Source organism: Ranitomeya imitator, chromosome 1 (assembly GCF_032444005.1).
Source record: "Ranitomeya imitator isolate aRanImi1 chromosome 1, aRanImi1.pri, whole genome shotgun sequence".
Lineage (NCBI taxonomy): Eukaryota > Metazoa > Chordata > Amphibia > Anura > Dendrobatidae > Ranitomeya > Ranitomeya imitator.
The window spans coordinates 1107364800-1107379750 of record NC_091282.1 but is presented as its reverse complement, the minus strand read 5'-3'; positions in this window follow the sequence as shown (position 1 = coordinate 1107379750).

The window sequence follows — 14951 nt, the reverse complement described above, 5'->3', positions numbered from 1 at the left end:
AACTCTACTAGTCCATCTATCAGGGACAAACAGTTTCTCTGCTGGGCAACGGTCAGGTCTATCAGCCTGAAATTTTTGCTGCACCCGCCGCAAATCAGGGGAGATGGCAGACAAAATTACCCCCTCTTTGAGAATACCCGCCGGCTCAGGAACACCCGGAGAGTCAGCACAAAACTCCTTGACAGGGCATCAGCCTTCACATTCTTAGAGCCCGGAAGGTACGAAACCACAAAATCAAAACGGGAGAAAAATAACGACCATCGAGCCTGTCTCGGATTCAACCGTTTGGCAGACTCAAGATAAGTCAAATTCTTGTAATCTGTCAAGACCACCACGCGATGCTTGGCTCCTTCAAGCCAATGACGCCACTCCTCGAATGCCCACTTCATGGCCAACAACTCTCGATAACCAACATTATAATTGCGCTCAGCAGGCGAAAACTTTCTAGAAAAGAAAGCACATGGCTTCATCACCGAGCCATCAGAACTTCTTTGCGACAAAACAGCCCCAGCTCCAATCTCAGAAGCATCAACCTCAACCTGAAACGGGAGCGAAACATCTGGCTGGCACAACACAGGGGCAGAAGAAAAATGACGCTTCAACTCCTGAAAAGCCTCTACAGCTGCAGAAGACCAATTGACCACATCAGCACCCTTCTTGGTCAAATCAGTCAACGGTTTAGCAACACAGAAAAATTAGCGATGAAGCGCCGATAAAAATTAGCAAAGCCCAGGAACTTTTGCAGGCTCTTCACAGATGTCGGCTGAGTCCAATCGTAAATGGCTTGGACTTTAACAGGGTCCATCTCGATAGTAGAAAGGGAAAAAATGAACCCCAAAAATGAAACCTTCTGAACTCCAAAAGAGACACTTTGACCCCTTCACAAACAAGGAATTCGCACGAAGGACCTGGAACACCATTCTGACCTGCTTCACATGAGACTCCCAATCATCCGAAAAGACCAAAATATCATCCAAATACACAATCAGGAATTTATCCAGGTACTCTCGGAAGATGTCATGCATAAAGGACTGAAATACTGATGGAGCATTGGAAAGCCCGAATGGCATAACCAGGTACTCAAAATGGCCCTCGGGCGTATTAAATGCTGTTTTCCATTCATCGCCTTGTTTAATACGCACAAGATTATACGCCCCTCGAAGATCTATCTTGGTGAACCAACTAGCCCCTTTAATATGAGCAAACAAATCAGACAGCTATGGCAAAGGATACTGAAATTTGACTGTAATTTTATTGAGAAGGCGGTAATCAATACAAGGTCTCAAAGAACCATCCTTCTTGGCCACAAAAAAGAACCCTGCTCCTAACTGTGATGACGACGGGCGAATATGGCCTTTCTCCAAGGATTCCTTTATATAACTCCGCATAGCGGCGTGTTCTGGCACAGATAAATTGAATAATCGGCCCTTAGGAAACTTACTACCAGGAATCAAATTAATTGCACAATCGCAATCCCTATGAGGAGGTAGGGCACTGGCTTTGGGCTCATCAAATACATCCCGATAATCCGACAAAAACTCTGGAACTTCAGAAGGAGTGGAAGACGAAATAGACAAAAATGGAACATCACCATGTACCCCCTGGCAACCCCAGCTGGACACAGACATAGATTTCCAGTCCAATACTGGATTATGAACCTGTAGCCATGGCAACCCCAAAACGACCACATCATGCAGATTATGCAACACCAGAAAGCGGATATCCTCCTGATGTGCAGGAGCCATGCACATGGTCAATTGGGTCCAGTACTGAGGCTTATTCTTGGCCAAAGGCGTAGCATCAATTCCTCTCAATGGAATAGGATACTGCAAGGGCTCCAAGAAAAAACCACAGCGCCTAGCATACTCCAAGTCCATCAAATTCAGGGCAGCGCCTGAATCCACAAATGCCATAACAGAATAGGATGACAAAGAGCAAATCAGAGTAACGGACAATAGAAATTTAGACTGTACCGTACCAATGGTGTCAGACCTAGCGAACCGCTTAGTGCGCTCAGGACAATCGGAGATAGCATGAGTGGAATCACCACAGTAAAAACATAGCCCATTCCGACGTCTGTGTTCTTGCCGTTCAGCTCTGGTCAAAGTCCTATCACATTGCATAAGCTCAGGCCCATGTTCAGATAGTACCGCCAAATGGTGCACAGCTTTACGCTCACGCAAGCGTCGATCGATCTGAATGGCCAAAGACATAGACTCATTCAGACCAGCAGGCATGGGAAATCCCACCATGACATCCTTAAGGGCTTCAGAGAGACCCTTTCTGAAGATTGCTGCCAGGGCACATTCATTCCACTGAGTGAGCACAGACCACTTTCTAAACTTCTGACAATATATCTCCGCTTCATCCTGACCCTGACACAGAGCCAGCAAGATTTTCTCTGCCTGATCCACTGAATTAGGTTCGTCATAAAGCAATCCAAGCGCCAGGAAAAATGCATCAACATCACGCAATGCCAGATCTCCTGGCGCAAGGGAAAATGCCCAGTCTTGAGGGTCACCACGTAACAAAGAAATAATGATCTTTATTTGTTGAACAGGGTCATCTGAGGAGCGAGGTTTCAAGGCAAGAAACAATTTACAATTATTTTTGAAATTCAAGAACTTAGATCTATCACCAAAAAACAAATCAGGAATTGGAATCCTAGGCTCTGACATCGGATTCTGAACCACAAAATCTTGAATGTTTTGTACACTTATAGTGGGATTATTCATCAAAGAGGACAGACCTTGAATGTCCATGTCTACACCTGTGTCCTGAACCACCCAGATGTAAAGGGGAAAAGAGAGACAAAACACACTGCAAAGAAAAAAAAATGGTCTCAGAACTTCTCTTATCCCTCTATTGAGATGCATTAGTACTTTGGGCCACCTGTACTGTTATGACCTGGTGGTCAGGACAATAATGGACCTGGTTGTTAAGAGCACCCGGAATGACCTGATAGTTACTGATAATATAGGACGAGCTCTGGGACGTGGGAACTCTGCTGACCGCAATCCCTAATCCTATCAACCACACTAGAAATAGCCGTGGATTGCTCCTAACGCTCCCTATGCAACTCGGCACAGCCTAAGGAACTAGCTAGCCCTAAAGGTTGAAAAATAAAGCCTACCTTGCCTCAGAGAAATTCCCCAAAGGAAAAGGCAGCCCCCCACATATGACTGTGAGTAAAGATGAAAATACAAACACAGAGATGAAATAGATTAAGCAAAGTGAGGCCCGACTTACTGAACAGACTGAGGATAGGAAAGGTAGCTTTGTGGTCAGCACAAAAACCTACAAAAAGACCACGCAGAGGGCGCAAAAAGACCCTCCGCACCGACTCACGGTGCAGAGGCGCTCCCTCTGCGTCCCAGAGCTTCCAGCAAGCAAGACAGCAATCAAAATAGCAAGCTGGACAGAAAAATAGCAAACCAGAGAAAAACAAGCAGTCACTTAGCTTCTGCTGGGAAGACAGGTCACAAGAACGATCCAGGAGTGAACTAGACCAATACTGGAACATTGACAGGTGGCATGGAGCAAAGATCTAAGTGGAGTTAAATAGAGCAGCCAGCTAACGAATTAACCTCGTCACCTGTGGAAGGAAACTCAGAAACACCCACAGCCACCAGAGAAAGTCCATGGACAGAGCCAGCCGAAGTACCATTCATGACCACAGGAGGGAGCCCGACAACAGAATTCACAACAGAGTAGGTCTCCAAGGCCTTTCTCTTGATTAAGTCTCACTTCACTAGCACTCCCATCATACATCGCCCCGATGTAGATAGGCCATTTATTATGGAGGTGGATGCCTCATCCGTTGGTGCTGGAGCAGTCCTCTTCCAAAAGGATGCTCAAGGTCGGAAGCATCCTTGCTTCTTCTTCTCTAAGACCTTTTCACCAGCAGAGAGGAATTATTCCATCGGGGACAGGGAGTTGCTAGCTATGAAGTTGGCTTTCTCAGAGTGGAGACATCTTCTGGAGAGAGCTCGCTTTCCCTTCCAGGTGTTCACAGACCACAAAAACTTGTTGTATTTACAGACAGCCCAGTGGCTAAATTCTCGTCAGGCTAGATGGTCCCTGTTCTTCTCCCGGTTCCATTTCACCCTCCATTTTCTTTCCGGGGAGAAGAACGTTCGTGCTGACGCTCTTTGTCGCTCTGTAGTATCATCATCATCAGAAGAGGAGGAGCCTCGGCTTATTGTCCCTTCAGAGAGCCTGAGAACGATGGCTCCAGTTTCGCTAGAGTCTGTGCCCCCAGGCAAGACTTTCGTTCCATCTAATTTGCGACCGGAGGTTCTCTCTTGGGCTCACTCGTCCATGGTGGCTGGACACTTTGGGACCAATAGGACATCTGAGCTCTTGGCGAGGACGTACTGGTGGCCGCATATGGCTCGTGACGTCGCAGACTATGTTCGGACATGTGTCTCCTGCGCCAAGAACAAGTCTCCTCAGCAATGGCCAACTGGGTTGCTTTACCCCATGCCGGTGGCAGACAGGCCCTGGGAGATCGTCGGGATGGATTTTGTGGTGGGCTTACCCAAGTCTCGTAACTGCACCATTATCTGGGTGATCACCGACCAATTTTCCAAAATGTTGCACTTGGTGCCTCTTTCACGGCTACCTTCTGCACGGGCTCTGGCTGTGTTGTTCATCAAGCATATCTTTCGCCTACACGGTATGCCAGACAAAATTGTTAGTGACCAGGGTCCCCAGTTTGCATCTCGATTCTGGAGAGAGCTTTGTCGTCTACTCAGTATTGAGTTGAATCTCTCTCTCTTCGGCATATCATCCCGAGCCGACTCCACCGGTCAGACTCCATTCCTTCTGAATTACGGCCAGCATCCGCGTGTCCCTGTGCCCATGCCCGTGTCTTCCGCTGACTCCAGGGTGGCAGACTGGGCTGTGGAGGCACGGGACATTTGGGACCGCACTCAGGATGCCATTCGGGCCTCCAAGGAGAAAATAAGGTCCTCCGCCGATGCTCATCGGCACCCCGCTCCGACCTGTGCTCCTAGCGACTTAGTGTGGCTCACCGCCCATAACATCAGGCTGCGTGTTGAGTCCACTAAGTTTGCACCTCACTACTTGGGTCCCTTCAAGGTCCTCGAACAGGTTAACCCTGTGGTCTACCATCTGGCCCTTCCTCCACGCCTTGGTATCACCGACACCTTTCATGTGTCCCTCTTGAAACCCATACACATGTCCCGGTTTTCCGAGTCATCTGCTGGGACATCGGATTTGTCTACGGAAGATTACGAGGTGAATGCTATTTTGGGGTGCAAGGTGGTACGTGACAAACATTTTTATTTGGTGGATTGGAAGGGTTATGGCCCAGAGGACAGGTCCTGGGAGCCTGTTGAATACATTCAAGCTCCACAGCTCATTGCGGCCTTTGAGCATAGCGAGGTCCAAGGAGGGGGGCCATGTTAGGTTTCAAGTTCCCGCCTCTGCACAGGGGGAATCTCGAACCATCTCTACTGCAGTTTCCCATTCTTCTCCAGCCGCAGTGGAGTCTGCTCAGCGGAGATGTCGGTCCCAGCGTCTTGCTCAGTCTCACTCTGTGCATAGGGTTACTGCTGATTTTCCAGCTTCTGCCATTGAAGCCAGTGCTGGGCAGTGGCAAGCAGACGCTTCTGGGACTAAGTCCTACTTTGCACACACTAAGCATGCCCGGGGCAAGATCTCTCAGTGGAGATCTAGGGTCACATGCTCAGGTACTGCAGCGACTTCCATTGGTCCTTCTCACGGAAGGTCCTGTAGGTACAAGGACTAAGTTCTGCTTTGCACACTGAGCATGCCCAGGGCAAGATCTCTCAGTGGAGATCTAGGGTCACATGCTCAGGTACTGCAGCAATTCCATTGGTCCTTCTTTGAAAGGTCCTATACATACTGCAGCTATTTAAGGCTCGCATGGCCGCTCGGCCATGCGCTAGTGTACATTTGTAAACGTGTGTGTGTGTTGTGAGTGAAAGACATTCCTTAAAAAACCCTCCCAATTGGATGACTGTTCGCGGAAGGTGTATGATTGCTGTCTTGCGCCCGACTTACCCAGCAGCTCGTTACACACCAATACCTATCTTATTATTTGGTGCATTCCGCGAGCCCTAACATGGGCTCACTGTCCTGATATTTTATATTTTGAATAGAAATTGCACAGTGGCTAATTACTGTATATATTAATAGTATGGTGCATATCTGGATTCAGATTCGCAGTGTGGGGAACTTTGTTGTGGCCAAACTTGACATGTAGACACAGCCTAAATTTTGCAATGTGGCCTGTGCCCGGACCATATTTTAGACACTTGTTCTAGCCGAAAGGGTATCCCATTACTATATAGTTCAAAGACGTCATTATATTCCCTTAAGATTAAATTCATTTTTTCCATAAAAAAACACTAACGCTAATGCTGGCGACCGTGAATGGTTCCCCTTCTCCATCCATGCAGGGATGCATACATACTGATCATCGCTGCCACACAGTCACTTCCCCATCTCTCTACTTCATGCTGTCTGTGCTCTCCGCCCAGACTTTTCGTTTGTACGCCTAGTGTGCACGTGCACAGACTCCCCTGGTCTTAAAGGGGCAGAGTATGTAATTTCAAAATGCCTCAGCCAATAGCTTGGAGGCATCTTGTATAAAAGGCACTTTCCCTAATAGGGAGGTGCATGACCAATGTTCTCTCATTAGTGAGTGTTTGTGCAAGAAGTGAGTTGCGAGGTTCTTGTCTCCGTACCTGAGTTATCTGGTTCTTCTTTGACCAGAAAATGAACCTGAACCCCTAGTGTCACGATATATAAAGCGGCCCCATGGGGTGGGTCGGTCGGTGGACGGCACGACACATAACGGGATGGAAAAGGGGTGAGGAAGGCCATACCCATAGGGAAATGAGTAATGGTCACCTTCTGCTCAAACCTGAGCCTGACCCTGCACTCCCCTAGCGCCCTAAGTAGGTCCTTCCCACACTGCCGTCAGGACCCTCGCTGTCACCTCACACTGCCCTGGCTAAAGCTCTGGCCAGCAATAATGGTGCAATAAGTATACGTGGTCAGACAGACCTACAAATAATGCTAGAACCCATAGGATACAGATAAAGTAGTTTACAATTTTATATTGGTAAAGTGCAATTAAAAGACCATATATAAATCCTTAATGAGGACCTTGACATGCAAAAGCCATGTGGCTAACTAAACATGAGGAGGCACTAAAGAGAATCAACCTGTGAAAGGATGTGAAAGAGGGACCCCTCCACCACGTCCTTTCACAGATTAGTTCTCTTTAGCCACATGGCTTTTACATGTCAGGTTCCTTAACTCATTAAGGATGTATATATGGTCTTTCAACTGCACTTTACCAATATAAATTTGTATACTACTGTATCTGTATCCTACGGGTTCATTATTTGTAGGCCTGTCTGACCAGGTTTAATTATTGCACAATGCACCTTTTATGATCTGATACAGTTGGAAAGGTTGATCAATGGGATTGAGTGTAATGTAATTTTTTGATTAGTGCACATGTTTAATTAATTTTTTTTACGCCGATTGAGTAACTTGTATTTTTTTAACCCTGACTGATCACTTATATAGACCTATATACCAACCTCCTTGGACTTGGCACTTAGGTGTCCCCACCCCTTTGATTTTTCACTTGGTATTTTTACCCTATATCTCTTTTTCTTTATGTATTGCTTATATTTATATGTATAAATAAAATTTTAACTTATTTATTTTTGCTCTGATGTCCATTTTTTCTTTGGTTATTTATGCAACTTTTATGGATGAGCTTACTAAGTATGCCCGGCCCGATGGTCAGTGGGTCTATGAACCACGTGCGCCACCTGAGTTCGTGACAAACACTTTCTGACTTATATGCGCGTCTTGTAGGGTAGATCTACTGTACCAACTTAGGGACTGCTTTCCAATAAAGTGTTGGTTAGCTGAGGTGAATGATAAGATTAGCCACCTTCATTGAATAAATATGTATGTGTACTATGTGTACTATGGATTCTAGGAGTGATCCTGTGGTTTGAAAATTACAAAGAACAAGTGGTGGTGGGAAAATGTATGCTTTTTTTCAAAAATGTTAGGAATACATGTTGATCAGGGACAATGTTGAGATCTTTATTGAGTTTTAGTGGAAAATGTGAGGAAAAAAGGAAAAGACCTCCATTGATATTTTTTTTCTTCTTTGCATTTCATAAAATATTTTTGAATACATGTTTACCAATTGATGCATTTTAGAGTTTATGTAAGCAAATTAAAAAAAATTCAAAACTAACAAATAGGCACAAATTAGGAAAGATGGCTTCATAATTGTTAAGTGAAGGGGAAAACTAATATATGCAAAACAGATATGTTAGGGGAACGATGGATCTTCAAAATATAAAATTTGAGTTTCGCCGACTTGCACAAGAGGGAGCTAGCTACATATGAATTTGCAGTTTACAGAAGTAGCCATTTAAAGCCATATAAAATGAGCATGACCTGCAGGCAATGCTCATACTGTATAATTTAACTCAATAGTAAAAGGCAGACCAGCCAAAAAAATAGATCACTGAGGGCAGTGCCAACAGTACAAACATTTCAGGGTATTCAGCTGTTCTAACGCAAATAAAGTAGGCCTTTAACTTGCAAATTAAGAAAATAAATATTTTCAAACCAGGGAAGAAATACTTTAAATTAGATGAGTTAGTTCATTTTGCTGTGGAATATTTTTATTCATTTCTTACCAGAAAATCCATATCTGATATAGGTAATTCTACTGTACTATTACAAAAGGAGCAAGAATTATTTGATATCTCCAGAGATAACCTTCTAGCTAACGCAATGTGATTACACACACCAAGTCCTCTCTACTTTACAAAGATATAGCCAACAATTACAGTAGGGCATTTGTTCTTTAACTGAAAGAAGGCTGTAACCGACACATGCATAGGGGTCATTGCACCACAGGTCTTGAGGTAATTACCCACTAATCATGCTTCTTGCCTTCTATCTTGGTTTGGATTCACTCTTGGCCTTATTTTTCTATTTATCAAATTACTTGGCACATATGCAATTCTATATGCATTACAATAGGCACATGTGTGATTCCTTGTAAATCACTATGGGCATCATTTAGTTTACTTTCCAGTGCCTCTGACCTGCAGTTCCACTCTTATGTAATTACTAGATGTTGGCCCCATTCTAACGCATCGGGTATTCTAGAATATGCATGTCCACGTAGTATATTGCACAGCCACGTAGTACACAGCACAGAGCCACGTAGTATTTTGCCCAGCTACGTAGTATATTGCCCAACTATGTAGTATATTGCCCAGTCACGTACCATTTTGCCCAGTCACGTAGTATATTGACCAGCCACATAGTATATTGCTCAGCCACATAGTATGCTGCCCAGCCATGTAGTATATTACCCAGTCATGTACTATATTGCCCAGTCACGTACTATATTGCCCCACCACATAGTATATTGCCCAGTCACGTAGTATTTTGCCCAGTCAGGTACTATATTGCCCAGCCACATAGTATATTGCCCAGCTACGTAGTATATTGCCCAGCCACATAGTATATTGCCCAGTCACGTATTATATTGCCCAGTCACGTACTATATTGCCCAGCCACGTAGTATATTGCCCAGTCACGTAGTATATTGCCCAGCCACATTGTATATTGCCCAGTCACGTAGTATATTGCCCAGCCACATAGTATATTGCCCAGCCACATAGTACATTGCCCAGTCACGTAGTATATTGCCCAGCCACATAGTATATTGCCCAGCCATATAGTATATTGCTCAGTCATGTAGTATATTGCCCAGTCACGTAGTATATTGCCCAGTCACATAGTATATTGCAGAGCCTGCATAGTATATTGCAGAGCCCACGTAGTATCTTGCCCGGCGCACGTAGTATGTTGCACAGCCCGTGTAGTATATTGCCCAGCCACATTGTATATTGTTGTATATTGCCCAGTCACGTAGTATATTGCCAGCCACATTGTATATTGCCCAGTCACGTAGTATATTGCCCAGCCACATAGTATATTGCCCAGCCACATAGTATATTGCCCAGCCACGTAGTATATTGCCCAGTCATGTAGCATATTGCCCAGTCACGTAGTATATTGCCCAGTCACATAGTATATTGCAGAGCCCGCATAGTATATTGCACAGCCCACGTAGTATCTTGCCCGGCGCACGTAGTATGTTGCACAGCCCACGTAGATTATTGCCCAGCCCGCATAGTATATTGCACAGCCCACATAGTATATTGCCCAGCCCACATAGTATCTTGCCCGGCGCACGTAGTATATGGCAAAGCCCGCGTAGTATATTGCTCAGCCCACGTAGTATATTGCCCAGTCACATAGTATATTGCACAGCCCGCATAGTATATTGCACAGCCCACGTAGTATATTGCACAGCCCGCGTAGTAGATTGCCCAGCGCGCGTAGTATATTGCACAGCCCGCGTAGTATATTGCCCAGCCCGCATAGGATATTGCACAGCCCACATATTATATTGCCTGTTATGTTTGCTAATGACAGGTGTTATGAAGGCAATCCAGAAACACAGTGTGCTTAGTGATCAGAGCACAAACAGTGATCTGACAAATACCCAAAAATACAAGAACGAGCTCTGAGACGTGGAAACTCTGTAGACTGCACACCTGATCCTATCCTAAACACAACTAAAAGCGGCTGTGGATTGCGCCTAACAACTACCTAGGCAACTCGGCACAGCCTAAGAAACTAGCTAGCCTGAAGATAGAAAAATAGGCCTGACTTGCCCCAGAGAAATTCCCCAAAGGAAAAGGCAGCCCCCCACATATAATGACTGTGAGTAAGATGAAAAGACAAAACGTAGGGATGAAATAGATTCAGCAAAGTGGGGCCCGATATTCTAGGACAGAGCGAGAACAGTAAAGCGAACTTTGCAGTCTACAAAAAACCCTAAAGCAAAACCACGCAAAGGGGGCAAAAAAAACCCACCGTGCCGAACTAACGGCACGGCGGTACACCCTTTGCGTCTCAGAGCTTCCAGCAAAACAAAAGACAAGCTGGACAGAAAAAAAGCAACAAAAAAGCAAAAAGCACTTAGCTATACAGAGCAGCAGGTCACAGGAACAATCAGGAGAAGCTCAGATCCAACACTGAAACATTGACAAGGAGCAAGGATAGCAGCATCAGGCGGAGTTAAGTAATGAAGCAGTTAACGAGCTCACCAGAACACCTGAGGGAGGAAGCTCAGAAGCTGCAGTACCACCCGTGACCACAGGAGTGAATTCAGCCACAGAACTCACAACAGTACCCCCCCCTTGAGGAGGGGTCACCGAACCCTCACCAGAGCCCCCAGGCCGACCAGGATGAGCCGCATGAAAGGCACGAACAAGATCGGAAGCATGAACATCAGAGGCAAAAACCCAGGAATTATCTTCCTGAGCATAACCCTTCCATTTAACCAGATACTGGAGTTTCCATCTAGAAACACGAAAATCCAAAATCTTCTCCACAATATACTCCAATTCCCCCTCCACCAAAACCGGGGCAGGAGGCTCAACAGATGGAACCATAGGTGCCACGTATCTCCGCAACAACGACCTATGGAATACATTATGTATGGAAAAGGAGTCTGGGAGGGTCAAACGAAAAGACACAGGATTGAGAACCTCAGAAATCCTATATGGACCAATAAAACGAGGTTTAAATTTAGGAGAGGAAACCTTCATAGGAATATGACGAGAAGATAACCAAACCAGATCCCCAACACGAAGTCAGGGACCCACACGGCGTCTGCGATTAGCGAAAAGTTGAGCTTTCTCCTGGGACAAGTTCAAATTGTCCACTACCTGAGTCCAGATCTGCTGCAACCTATCCACCACAGAATCCACACCAGGACAGTCCGAAGATTCAACCTGTCCTGAAGAGAAACGAGGATGGAACCCAGAATTGCAAAAAAATGGAGAAACCAAGGTAGCCGAGCTGGCCCGATTATTAAGGGCGAACTCAGCCAACGGCAAAAAGGACACCCAATCATCCTGGTCTGCAGAAACAAAACATCTCAGATATGTTTCCAAGGTCTGATTGGTTCGTTCGGTCTGGCCATTAGTCTGAGGATGGAAAGCCGAGGAAAAGGATAGGTCAATGCCCATCCTACCACAAAAGGCTCGCCAAAACCTTGAAACAAACTGGGAACCTCTGTCAGAAACAATATTCTCAGGAATGCCATGCAACCGAACCACATGCTGAAAGAACAAAGGTACCAAATCAGAGGAGGAAGGCAATTTAGCCAAGGGCACCAGATGGACCATTTTAGAAAAGCGATCACAGACCACCCAAATGACTGACATCTTTTGAGAAACGGGAAGGTCAGAAATGAAATCCATCGAAATATGTGTCCAAGGCCTCTTTGGGACCGGCAAGGGCAAAAGCAACCCACTGGCACGAGAACAGCAGGGCTTAGCCCTAGCACAAATCCCACAGGACTGCACAAAAGTACGTACATCCCGTGACAGAGATGGCCACCAGAAGGATCTAGCCACTAACTCTCTGGTACCAAAGATTCCAGGATGACCAGCCAACACCGAACAATGAAGTTCAGAGATAAGTTTATTAGTCCACCTATCAGGGACGAACAGTTTCTCTGCTGGACAACGATCAGGTTTGTTCGCCTGAAATTTTTGCAGCACCCGCCGCAAATCAGGGGAGATGGCAGACACAATGACTCCTTCCTTGAGGATACCCGCTGGCTCAGATAAACCCGGAGAGTCGGGCACAAAACTCCTAGACAGAGCATCCGCCTTCACATTTTTAGAGCCCGGAAGGTACGAAATCACAAAGTCGAAGCGGGCAAAAAATAACGACCAACGGGCCTGTCTAGGATTCAAGCGCTTGGCAGACTCGAGATAAGTCAAGTTCTTATGATCAGTCAATACCACCACGCGATGCTTAGCTCCTTCAAGCCAATGACGCCACTCCTCGAATGCCCACTTCATGGCCAGCAACTCTCGATTGCCCACATCATAATTATGCTCAGCGGGCGAAAACTTCCTGGAAAAGAAAGCACATGGTTTCATCACTGAGCAATCAGAACCTCTCTGTGACAAAACCGCCCCTGCTCCAATCTCAGAAGCATCAACCTCGACCTGGAACGGAAGAGAAACATCTGGCTGACACAACACAGGGGCAGAACAAAAACGACGCTTCAACTCCTGAAAAGCTTCCACAGCAGCAGAAGACCAATTAACCAAATCAGCACCCCTCTTGGTCAAATCGGTCAATGGTTTGGCAATGCTAGAAAAATTACAGATGAAGCGACGATAAAAATTAGCAAAGCCCAGGAACTTTTGCAGACTTTTCAGAGATGTCGGCTGAATCCAATCCTGGATGGCTTGGACCTTAACTGGATCCATCTCGATAGTAGAAGGGGTAAAGATGAACCCCAAAAATGAAACTTTCTGCACACCGAAGAGACACTTTGATCCCTTCACAAACAAAGAGTTAGCACGCAGGACCTGAAAAACCATTCTGACCTGCTTCACATGAGACTCCCAATCATCTGAGAAGATCAAAATGTCATCCAAGTAAACAATCAGGAATTTATCCAGATACTCACGGAAGATGTCATGCATAAAAGACTGAAACACAGATGGAGCATTGGCAAGTCCGAACGGCATCACTAGATACTCAAAATGACCCTCGGGCGTATTGAATGCAGTTTTCCATTCATCTCCTTGCCTGATTCTCACCAGATTATACGCACCACGAAGATCTATCTTAGTGAACCAACTAGCCCCCTTAATCCGAGCAAACAAGTCAGATAACAATGGCAAGGGATACTGAAATTTAACAGTGATCTTATTAAGAAGGCGGTAATCAATACACGGTCTCAGTGAACCATCCTTCTTGGCTACAAAGAAGAACCCTGCTCCCAGTGGTGATGACGATGGGCGAATATGTCCCTTCTCCAGGGATTCCTTCACATAACTGCGCATAGCGGCGTGTTCGGGCACGGATAAATTAAATAATCGACCTTTAGGGAATTTACTACCAGGAATCAAATTGATAGCACAATCACAATCCCTATGCGGAGGTAGAGCATCGGACTTGGGCTCTTCAAATACATCCTGATAATCAGACAAGAACTCTGGGACCTCAGAAGGGGTGGATGACGAAATCGACAAAAATGGAACATCACCATGTACCCCCTGACAACCCCAGCTGGATACCGACATGGAATTCCAATCCAATACTGGATTATGGGTTTGTAGCCATGGCAACCCCAACACGACCACATCATGCAGATTATGCAACACCAGAAAGCGAATAACTTCCTGATGTGCAGGAGCCATGCACATGGTCAGCTGGGCCCAGTATTGAGGTTTATTCTTGGCCAAAGGTGTAGCATCAATTCCTCTCAATGGAATAGGACACCGCAAAGGCTCCAAGAAAAACCCACAACGTTTAGCATAATCCAAATCCATCAGATTCAGGGCAGCGCCCGAATCCACAAACGCCATGACAGAAAACGACGACAAAGAGCATATCAAGGTAATGGACAGAAGGAATTTGGACTGTACAGTACCAATGACGGCAGACCTAGCGGACCGCTTAGTGCGCTTAGGACAATCAGAAATAGCATGAGTGGAATCACCACAGTAGAAACACAGACCATTCAGACGTCTGTATTCCTGCCGTTCAACTCTAGTCATAGTCCTATCGCACTGCATAGGCTCAGGTTTAATCTCAGGCAGTACCGCCAAATGGTGCACAGATTTACGCTCGCGCAAGCGTCGACCGATCTGAATGGCCAAAGACAAAGACTCATTCAAACCAGCAGGCATAGGAAATCCCACCATGACATCCTTAAGAGCCTCAGAGAGACCCTTTCTGAACAAAGCTGCCAGCGCAGATTCATTCCACGGAGTGAGTACTGACCATTTCCTAAA